Source organism: Berghia stephanieae, chromosome 2 (genome assembly GCF_034508935.2).
Source record: "Berghia stephanieae isolate SIO BIC M18660-M18661 chromosome 2, UCSD_Bste_1.3, whole genome shotgun sequence".
NCBI classification, from domain to species: domain Eukaryota; kingdom Metazoa; phylum Mollusca; class Gastropoda; order Nudibranchia; family Aeolidiidae; genus Berghia; species Berghia stephanieae.
This window is the reverse complement of record NC_088361.1, coordinates 33,115,626-33,125,625: the sequence shown is the minus strand read 5'-3', so window position 1 is coordinate 33,125,625 and position 10,000 is coordinate 33,115,626. Positions and strand designations below refer to the sequence as shown.

General features: G+C 34.3%; 1 long non-coding RNA gene across 2 annotated transcripts in view; it reads left to right on the top strand.

The window, feature by feature from the left end:
• The window catches only part of LOC144964747 (uncharacterized), a 76,928-nt gene that overhangs the window by 37,752 nt on the left and 29,176 nt on the right, over positions 1-10,000 (top strand). The window contains exon 1 of one of the 2 annotated variants that reach the window (XR_013643924.1): positions 1,048-1,438. The exons of the other annotated variant lie outside the window; for it this stretch is intronic. This is a non-coding gene — a long non-coding RNA (uncharacterized LOC144964747). Of the gene's footprint in view, positions 1-1,047; positions 1,439-10,000 lie in introns of those variants that run through there. 2 annotated transcript variants of the gene reach the window in all.

Sequence of the window (10,000 nt, the reverse complement as noted above, 5' to 3'; positions counted from 1 at the left end):
ATATTTGATTGTGTTTTATTTTTCTAAGGTGGCGAATTTTAATATCATTTTAATTTCTAAAGGTGAAGGCTTAAAGTTATTTCTTTGATTTTAACCCCCCCCCCCCCCCCCAAAAAAAAAAAAAAAAAACAAAAAAAAAACGTGAGCTTTAATATAGCGCGATATCCATTTAATGCGCTCAAAACGCTTTACAAGGGGCCTCTGACCAACAGAAACATGTCACATGTAGAACAAAACATGATGCCTGTTAGGCGATATTACAATTTTTTTCCGACAGAGACAACGTTGTTAACGGTCAGGTACTCATTTTACACCTGAGTACGATGAGAGAATGTGAGTACAGAGCCCTTTCCAAGGATTCAACAGTGCGTCGAGCGAGGCTCGAACCCAGGATCTTCCGATCCAAAAGCGAGTGACATACCACAAGACCACATCGCCGCACATAAGAAAAAAAGATAAACAGTCGCAATGCCAAGGTTAAATGTGCTCTTGCAAAGAGAATAATATAATATGGTAGCAATATGATGTTATCTCAACTATTTGGGTCGCTACAAAAAGCAAAACAAAAAATAATGAAATAAAATATACATTTGGTTGCTTTGAAGTCGAGAGCTGGATCAGAGATCTTGTTGGACAAAAAATAGTTGGTATGATTTTTTAAAAAGAACTAACTTTTTAAAAAAGAAAAAGAAAAAAAAAGAGACGAGGAAAGAAAAGAAAATAATAAGCACGATGGAAGCATTGAAAAATGGCTGATCTGGTGGGAAAATAAAATAAAACCACCCATAAAAAATGTCATATTATATTATATTTTTTTAAAAAGCTGACTAGCCATTCAAGTTCGATCTATCCCCCCACCTCCCCCAATCAAGTGGTGCGTGTCCGTGTGCATTTCTGCGCGCGCATGGAGCAGCTCGCGTCACCTTACCGTGCCAGCCGTGCTTTGCGGCCAGCAAAGGCACGGTGTGCGCATTTCCTTACCTTCCCACAAGGAGAGCTACGACTACAAGCTGCTGTGAGAACGGTAACCCGTCGTCCCGTGCTTGCGACTTGCCACAACCAACTGCGTCGGCGCTCCGCTTCGTTGGGCCATTCGGTGTCGAGTTACGGTTCTTGGCAGTTTGAGAGATTCTAAATAATATAATATAATTTTTACCTATTCCATCACATCTTGGACAGCGAAAACTTATAATTCTGGAATGTAGTGCCTTATTTCCAGTAATATTCCATTTTAAAATAGTATTACATTATTTCTATGGTGATAATGTCATCGTCATCGTCACCGTCTATACGTAAATGTTGTATCTAAAATTGGCCCATCAAGGATTTGAAAGGGATTCCTATCTATTGATGATGGAGAGATGACCAGGTATTATAAACATGTCGTCTCGGGTTACCGTCCGTCGTCATCGAGAATGAGATTGGACAGAAATTACAGGTAAATTCATTGATTTTTGTCCTCTGTAATTCTCCATCACTTTTTGTTTAGAGCACACGATAGTTTTTGGATTTAGGATCATACAATATTTCATTTTTAATCTTATCGAAAGATCGGAGATTTTTTAAAATTTAGAAATTCTAAAAAATTTAATTGATAATTTATCGGGGTTAAATCTGCTACCATATCATAGAAGAATTATTTCACGTATATAGCGAATCAAAATTAAAAAACAATTCCCCCTATTGCGGTATTTAATTAGAACAAACAGTTACCGAAAACAACAACTATAATTAGCTAGACAAAGGTAACAAAGATATTATTGGCGAAGCTCCGTTTTACTTTTTGTTAAAGGTTGTCAATGATTCATTTCTATTTATATATTAAAAAAAAAATTAACTTCAATGATAAAAGACACGCTCAAATGACCGGCCGAGACAAAAACAAAAATAATGAAAAAAATTAAGCTATAAAAAAATGGAAACGGAATTTTCAAATATATAAAATGATAGACCAGGGTTCAAACACAAAAATTGATATTCAATCTTTAAATTCATTACTGAAGATGGAGATAACGTTTGATTTTCGTTTTTAAGGATCGAAATCTAAACATTATCATCTTCTGCCTTATTTCTTTCTCAGCTTTTTTCAGGACTCAAAAGACCAGGGGGAATTGGTCGTTAAAGATAAACCACACAAGTAGACGTTTGATAATTATTGACTTCCTCGAATAACTTCTTTTGCTATTTCTTTTCATATTGACATCCGCCAATCCTATCTACAAAACACGATTTTATTTCCTATGCTTTGAACAGACACAATATCTCTTTTTTTTTACCTTATCTTTTATTTTTGTGAAATTATTTTTAAGGCATCGGTAAACATTTTCTGTTTTAATTTTGTTCCTATTTATGTAAAGGCCGCCGCCCAGTCATCACAACAAACAACATTGACTTTTAAGAGAACTACTTTTAAAATATGAAATCAAATGTCAGCATGGTTCTGAAAGGCCAAAGACTTTATAACCTTCATCAATGCAGAAGTTCATGTTACAAAATTATATCAGAATTTACCCGAATGTTTGGATAACAAAACTTTTGACAGTTTTTTTATATGGCAATTGCATCTTAAGATGATCCCAAGATTTTACCCGCTAAACTTTTAAAAGAAACTAATGGCGATTTGCATACGACATATATATTTTTAAAAACTAAATGGCCACATAAACAGCTTTTTCGACGAATGTTTTGACCACAGACTTTTCCTCAGCAAAATACATACCCCATCCATAACCACCATCTACCCCCACTACACTTACTTATACTTCTTCCTATTATCCTCATTATAAATACGCATATCATTTCCGTACTCGAAACACGCAATTTACAACGTTAGATAGCTACCCCAAATCATCTGTTATTATTATTTATTGGGCGGGGGGGGGGGGGGGGGGGGGGGGGATTATTGTTGTTTTGTTTTGTTGGTGTGTTTTTTTTCTTGTTGTTTTCTTTTTTTTTTTTTTTTTGGGGGGGGGGGGGGGGGGGGGGGTATTCTTGTACTTAGTTTTTAATCTTATAATTATTTTTTGTTGGTACTCATTCATTAATCTTTTGATTTATTACAAGTCTTATATCTCAAGTATTGGACTTAATTCATTCTAACAGAGAATACTTGAATGCTTTTTTTCGAGATTACAACATGAGATCATAACAATTCAGATTGGGGGAGAAGGAGGGGGGGGGGGGGGGGTGTCAGCCGTTGTATAGAAAATACCTTAATACTCAAATATAACCTCGTGTACCTCCAAAAACTAAACTGGTTGGCCCTGAGCGCTTTACACGCTTGGCTATACATCAAATTCAACACCGACAATTTCAATTTTGTTGTGTGTTATTTATTTGTTAACGAAAAAAATATCCCGTGTTTGTAGCGATGTCATGTTGTCTAGATTAAAGTGTTTTAAAGAAGGAATGCCTTTCTATCTGGTTACATGGATACAGCCTATGAAGGCGTCAATGTGCGGACGATCCATCAATTTGACAAGACGGGATTCAGCAGCTTTTGAATCGGTCACATATTGAAACATTACAGGCAAAACAAACCTTTGCAGGTGCATGTGGGTTTTCACTCTGGAAGTATAAGTCTTTTTTTGTTTGTTTGTTCGTTTATTTGTCTTTTTCTTTGGGGGGGGGGGGGGATTTTTTTAATGATTTTTTTTTGTATTTAACTAGGTAAAGAAAATTTATTTAAAATCAAAATGATAAGAATAAGGAAAGCTAAATGTTATGAAATTTATGAAACAAATGCTCACTTTTCCCTTTAATATATATTTTAGCTCAAGTCGTATAGGTAAAGCTTAAACTTCAATTTTAAGCACAAAAGTCATCTTAACTTAAGGGGCGGTTTGGGTCTTTTCAAAAAAAATTTTAATTACCAATATTGGGCGGTTTTAATCATTCTGTATCGTCATTATAGGTTAAAAAACAACATTTATGGTGAAAAATTTTAATTATCTATGTTGATACTCATTTTGCGACCTAATTTGGGGGTCTGACATAAAAAAATATAACAATCTTGTGGCAAACGTTCCACAAAAACTAATGAAGGAATGACCTCCATATTCTTCCCTCTTGCTAACATTGTACTATACTGTGTCACCATAGAGAGATTTTACGGCTTTAGCTTATGGAATTTTTATTAGAACATTACAAAGTTGAGAATCAAAATGTTATGACAAAATTGATGTTAAAAATTCAGAATTAGGATTATAATTCAAAATTCACATATCTTATCAAAAAAAACTCTCTATGGTGACACAATACATTATCTCTGTGATAACTGTGGAAATTTTCAGACAATTTCATTGAATAGATTCAGAGAAACGTTTGACACAGTATCCCATACCCTTAGAAATATGACATTCTGAGAAAATAGCAAAATAGCTTCCCGTTTTTCACACTTTTCTTACTACCTGTACCATTTTCGACTGTGCTTTTCATGCCTTTATAGTCTACTTTAAGAATTTGGACTTCAATTATATTATTTTTAGGGTAATAAAATATCAATTTTCACCAAAATCTCAAAATCAATTTTTCGAAGGATTTTCCTAATAATTAGACCCAAACCGCCCCTTAAACCGTTTTGAGACGATTGGTTACATAATATCGTTATATCTCGTCGTATTTTTATAAGTGATCAGTAAGTTAGACCTGTCAGATTGGCGGGGGTGTCTGCCGTTATATAGAAAACATCTTATTACTACAATAACGAGTGAAATCGACGATTGTTTTAACCTGGTAGACAATATACTGTTTGATTTGAATAAAATTGGACATTGGCGTGAAAGGGTTAATAAGTGTATTTTTGTTGAACATAACCCGGGATTTAATTCTCAAACAGTTGGCATTTTACACGAAAAGGGTTTTGATTACATTGTTTTCCTTTTTTTTTAAAGCCTTTCCAAGTAGTATATTAAAAAAATTAAATACACAACACAAAAACAAAAAAATAGAAATCAAATTTAGAAACAAACCCTTTTTAATGGTTGCTGATGAAATCTATCAACTATCACAAATATATTAAAAATGATATGGAGAGATATGATCAAATTCATTTTTTTAAATGTATATTTTAAGCAAAAATATTGACACAACAACCACAGTAAGTAGTGGAGTGGTATAATAGAAATAAACATTGTCTAGAAGATTTAAAAGCCAATGGGTTTAATATCATCATAATGATAGACTATCAAAACCAGCACCAGGATGTTGGTTGGTGCAAAGTGCTGTTTTTTCGTTGTCGTTATTGGTTTGGAGGGGAGAGGGGGTGTTTAAATACCTATTAATGGAATGTATCTAGATGATGCATGCACCCAAATTCAGAACAACAAACTAATTTGAATATACATTTAAAGAAAACATATTTATTTTTGTTGTTACGTCAAATTATTATGATGTTTATTCAATTTTCATATTTTAAGTGAGTCATTGTTGATTGATACATTTCAAAACTTTAAAAGTTTGACTATAGTGGCAGAAAAATAGCAACTCCAATAACGTCACTTGTAAAAAAATATTGAGTTTTGAGATTTATGAAACATCAATAATCTGTCCACATCTTTATATCCTTACATTTTAATGATGTTAATCCATTTTGAAATGAAGAATAGCCTGGAGATTAAAAAAAAAAATAAGAGTGAAAGGGAGGGAGGGGGGGGGGGGAACACCCAAACAAATTTTCACATAAATCATAAATTGAAGAATGTTTCTCCGTTCTCTGATCTTTCTGATGTTGTGTATCGTGTCACGATGTGTTGCCAAGGCTATTTAAACATGGCGAAGTTCACGTAAACACTACCACGCCACCAAAGTCTACTCCGTTATGCTAGTACGTTAGACACCCTTTACTGTTTTATGTAAAACGGTTTTGAAATTTGAAATACGAATTTATAAAGAAGGATCTTAATCAAGTCATCATCTCACACAACATAACCTCATCCCTTTAACCCGTTAACTGGCGTACTCTGGAAAACCATATATTTAAACATTTGGCCAGAATAATCGTCCTTCAAATATCGGTCGATTTAAATGACCCTCATCTTGGCAAAAACTCTCAAACCTGGGACTTCGCAAAGTTCCATGTTTGAGAGTTTTTTGCCAAGGTGAGGGTCATTTAAATCGATCGATATTTGAAAGATGAGTTTTCTGGCCAATTTTTGAAATGCACAGTTTCCCAGAGCACATTGACTGGTTTAGGAACAAAACATGACATATCCCATTATTAATTTGATTATAACCAAAGACTTAGCCCTAGAAGATCCGGGTGTAGCATAGGTCTTTGTCTCGGGATAGGCACATAGTTGATGTACGAGGATTAAACGCTTTTATAACTTTTAACCTAGATACACAATAGTACTTTATATTAATATACAAACCGGATTCAATCGACATGTTCTTATTTATAAGTCAAAAAGCCCCAAACTGGAATAGTCTCAAGGAAATTCTCTCAAACCAACACACAAAAAGAGCTACTCCCTTACAACAATATGAAGGCAAGTCCATAACTGCACTCTGTTACCAGACTTGTAAATAATATGTGGACAGAAGTTAAAATGAACCGCAATCTGTTAAAAACCTGAAATCAGTCGAGGCAGACTGACTTTTTGTGATTCTTTTTTTCTTTTTTCTTTTTTTTTTTTTACTTTTTATCTCTTCTTTTTTTCTTTTGTTGTTTATGTTTTGTTTGGTTTGTTTTTTTCTATCTGCTTTGTCTGGCATTTTTGTATACACTTTTCCCCCCATCCTTTGTTTTTAGAACGCGAGTTGGGTGATTAGTTTTCACTAAAGTTTATCAATAATCTTTACACTAAAGTATATCAATCAGATTATAGATGTTTAAGGTTTTGTGTATTGGTTCATTTCAACTGGCGGGCTGATTTTGCGAGTGAATTTTACGTAAACGTATCTGTATTAAAACAGTAGCAAAAGTATGTACCGAATCAAAGCTACACGTATTTGTAATCACACCTCAGAGATTGATCGACCAGACGACATTGCGGTCCAGTGAACAGGTGATAAAAAAAACACGAATTTTATGGAGGGATTAGGTAGTACCGGGGAGGGGGGTCAACATGAAATTGGGAGAATTAAATTACCTACCCTAGGTCAGGGCGTTGAGTTTAACCATTTAACTGCCGTACTCTGGAAAGACGCGACTTTAGAAATTTGGCCAGAAAATTGTCCTTTAAATATCTATCGATTTAAATGAATTTCGTCTAGGCAAAAACCTTCAAACCTGTGACCTTGCGAGGTCTTGATTAAAGTCCCAGGCTTGAGAGTTTTTGCCAAGATGAGGGTCATTTAAAACGATCGATATTTTTTTGAAGGACGAGTATTCTGGCCACATTTTTAATGTCCGCGTCCATTCAGAATACGGTAGTTAAATGGTAAATGTTTGGTAGGGGTGATATGACACACCATGACGATTTTGTGGTAAATAAGTAGGTAATAAATATTATAATATTGTATTATCATGATATTATAGTGTCATAGATAGAGTGAATAGTTATCTGGTAGAAATTGTGGAATTAAAAAAAAAGTATTGGGGGGGGGGGGGGGGGAGGAAATAATGACATTTAAAAAAAATTAAAACAAGTACTTAATACGGGAAGTTTCGGATTCAAAAGAATTCTTCGGTCAACAACAAATATAGTTCAAACGGTAATATAGTTAGACCGGAAACCATTTCTTGGGACAAAAAAATGATGACCTTATTATAGATGATAGTAGAGGAGGTGCGTGAAAATGAAACCCGTGTGGTAGTTGCAAGTTGCTGAACGATCATATTTTTAAAATTTTGACCGGATGTGTAACTTCAAATATTTGTTGAATAGGCTGACTCCTAAATAGTCAAAGAATCTGAAAAATGGACACTTCTTTGAATCACAAATATGATACTTTCTGGGGCTTTTAATAAGGTAAACTCGTTCGATATTTAAGTAAGCGGTAAAACTTATCCGGCCAAAACTGTTAAAAGATGTGCTTTTTTAATTTTATTCATCCCATTGGGGAAATTTGTCTCTCGGGTCTATTCCAAGGGAAGACTGGAATAATCCAGACGTCAGTCGCATTGCAGCGCCCCAAATTGAGCTAGGGCAAGGTGACTTGCTCGAGGTGACACAGCACCACAGACTACTAGGACCTTGGAATAATAGAGTGGGACAATCTGTGCAGAGCACTGCGCGGGTGATCCAACTCGGTACCTTTCGGGTACGAACAAAGACCGGATCGCTGAGCCACGCTGCCCCTCAAAAATAACAATAGTCAAATGTAATGGAGGCTTAAATTTAATTAACGAAGGCAGATAATGTGTAATTGATGTAATTTAATTGAAGCGTCCATTCAATTTGATAATTAATTGTTATTAACTTCTCCGAGCTTCAAGCAGCAAACATTAGCATTAGTTCAATTTACCGCAGAGTTTTAATAGTATAAACTCCTATCTGGTAAATCACCCACCACACTGACTGAATAGCCTTTCCACAGCCGGTATTTTTGGTGTTTATCACGTTTGCAGCGAAGAGGAATTACCTCTTACTTCATAATTTATCCCATTATTTATCTAGATATATTGTTTGCATCTAGAATACAGAACTGCCTTACTCTTTTTCAAATTAAAAAAAAACAACAACAACAACAAAATAAAATAAACATGCGTTTAAGATTTCGTCCTTCAAATATTGATCGATTTAAATTACCCTCATCTTGGCAAAAACGTTCAAACCTTAGACACATCTCGATGTCCCAGGTTTGAGCACTTGTATTATTGAAATAGCTCTCATCTTGGCAAAATCTCTCAAACCTTGATTTTCACGAAGGTTGAAAGATTTTACCAAGATAAGGGTAATTTTAATCGATCGAATTACCAGGTTTTTTTTTCTCAAGAAGAGGATCATTTTAACCAATCAATATTTGAAGGACGATTTTTCTGGGCCAATCTTTTATACACGTGCTTTTTCTCGTAGTACGACAGAGTAGCGACAATGTTTCAGATAAGCTCGATTCGCACGGTTGTTCATGACTTCTTATCGAAAATGGAATAAAGTGTCAGGTTATATTAAAATCGAATTCAGCGTGTGAAGGGTTAATGTATCGTCCTGACTGAGAATTGGTCTTTTCACGCGCCGTCTATAGAACCGAAATCTAGGGACAGCCGGTCAAGCGTGAATTATGTCCTCCCTTCATCTTCTAGAATGGAATTCATATCTTTCAATTTAGGCTTGGTATTTCACTACCTCGGCATGTCCATTCACAACACAGTGGACATTTTAATTCTTTATTGTATCTTTGAATTTTAGATAAATAAAAAAAAATGGAGCGCCAGGTTGTTTTTTTTTTAATCTGAATCGTTTGAATTTTGCATTGCCAGAGAATGTCCGGTTTTCAGGTCTTTCAATGCCGATTTGGTTTTTCACTTCCGTGTCATGTCCATTCATAATATAGAGGTCATTGTATCTTTGAAAATTGAAAGGTGAAAAAGAAAAATAGAGTTGGCAATTGTGCCTGGTGAAGTCTGTGCAGTGAGGATGTTGGGTTGCTAGAAAAGGCAGACAGCGAAATACAAAAAACAATCAAATAATAAATGAATAGATGAATAGATGAATAAATAGATAAATAAATATATAATTTAATAAATGAATAAGTAAATAGATAAATAGATGAAATATATGAATATATATAAACAAATACATTAATTAATTAATATGTTAATAAATAAATAAAAATATGTATAAATAAGAAATTAATTTGTAAATATATTGATAAATGATATATAAAATAAAGAGATAGGTAAACAAATATATATCAATCACCCTTTTAAACAAACTGTTTTCGTTTGTTAGATGGGTTGATGCAGGCGTATGTTTCATGTATAAATCACAGTTGGTATGTATGACACAGCGGTAGATAAAACAGACAGAAATATCAATTGGTTCAACGTTGACTTATAATGCTTCTCTCCAAGTCTTTTTTTTTTTTAAACCAGCCTCCTGGATCTAGACATGGG